Genomic DNA, 1,684 nt, shown 5'->3' with positions numbered 1-1,684 from the left:
CACCCCCTCCAGAAAACAAAACAAACAAAACAAAACAAAACAAAAACCTGAGACCTCTCAGCGTGACATTAGTTATCGTACCTACTCTAAAAGTCCCCCACCCCCACCCTCCTCTCCACAACCCTCCTCCCTCAATCCCTCATGCCCGTAAGTTTGAGGTTTTTTCTCTCAATTCAATACTGTCACATCGATCCACATGTGGCCCCAATAAGGATGGAGACCTTGGATGTGCATTGTTAGTTTATTATGTAGGTTCCAAATGAAGTTTTCAAGTTGACTTTAACACTATTTTCTTACACTCACGCCCAAGTTCAGTTTCATAAGAAATTAATCTTGTAAGATGTTTTGACTTCCGTGTTCTGTTCCACAGTGCATGGGTTGGACTTGGTATCTTCCCACCGACATGCAGTTTTACGCCATCGCCCCCCTGGTGCTGATCCCCCTGGCATATGGGTGAGCAAAGAGTGAGGCCTTGTTTGAGCTGATGCTAACTAAAGTTGGCTGTCTTTTTCTGTTTTGTCTTGTGTTTGTGTGTGTGTGTGTGTGTGTGTGTGTGTGTGTGTGTGTGTGTGTGTGTGTGTGTGTGTGTGTGTGTGGTGTGGGGAGGGTGATTTTGTTTGTACTTTTCTCCTATAGTTTTTTTTCTTATTTTTAAAAACTAATATTGTTTTGGGTTTTTTTTTAGGAGGGGGAATGATTGTGATGGTACTGACGACAGTACTGATTTATAAAGTAACTTATGATAATCAATTACTTCAATTATCCATCAAAGTGCTGCTGCTTCGGTCATTCTTGTTGTTGACTGGTTGTAGTTTTTGTTCTTGTTGTAGATGATGATGATGATGATGATGATGATGATGATGATGATGATGATGATGATGATGATGATGATGATATTTTTTTGTACATGTTCCTGAAGAAGCCCTTTACCGGGCGAAACGTCGAACTTATTAAATTTGAAAAGTCTACTAAGTCTCATACCCTTTTTTATTCCCTGCAATCTACAATGATGATGATGATGATGATGATGATGATGATGATTATGATGATGATGATGATGATGATGATGATGATGATGATGATGATGATGATGATGAAATAAATAATATGTGATTTAGGCATGGGTTTTGTTCGAGGTCTCCGGCAATAAATCCGATGTGGGGTTGACAAGGAAGAGGAGGGAAAAAAGAGGAAAGGGGGGGGGGGGGACTCTCTGGTTGCAGTATCGACCGACATTAGTCTGATGACTGCGACTCCAATGTGTTGGGCAAATGCTTGAATAGTTGGACACCAGTTTGTCTAAGTGTTGTTTCTCAGTGCTGCTGCTGCTGTTGTCGTTGTACTTGTTGTTTTCGTTATTATTGTCGTCGTCGTTTTGTTATTGTTGTTACTGTTGTATATTGTTGTTGTAGTTATTGTTATTGTTATAAGTGTAGTTGTTGTTATTGTTGTAGTTTTTGTTGTTATTGCTGTTGTGTTGTTATTACTATTATTGTCGTTGTTGTTGTAGTTGTTGCTGTTGTGATTGCAGGTGCAATTGTTGTTTTTGTTGTTTTTGTTTTTGCTGTTGCTGTTGGTTTACAGTAGTAGTAGTGGTAGTAGTAGTTGTAGTAGTAGTTGTAGTAGTAGTCGTAGTAGTAGTAGTAGTAGTAGTAGTAGTAGTAGTAGTAGTAGTAGTAGTAGT

At 39.1% G+C, this 1,684-nt stretch overlaps 1 protein-coding gene across 1 annotated transcript in view; it reads left to right on the top strand.

Moving 5' to 3' along the window:
- LOC101848848 overlaps window positions 1-1,684 on the top strand; it is a gene marked incomplete in the record, with an annotated part of 27,022 nt that overhangs the window by 18,768 nt on the left and 6,570 nt on the right.

Source organism: Aplysia californica, unplaced genomic scaffold, assembly GCF_000002075.1.
Source record: "Aplysia californica isolate F4 #8 unplaced genomic scaffold, AplCal3.0 scaffold00821, whole genome shotgun sequence".
Lineage (NCBI taxonomy): Eukaryota > Metazoa > Mollusca > Gastropoda > Aplysiida > Aplysiidae > Aplysia > Aplysia californica.
Note: the sequence above shows the minus strand (reverse complement) of the source record. Positions and strands in the feature narration are given on the sequence as shown.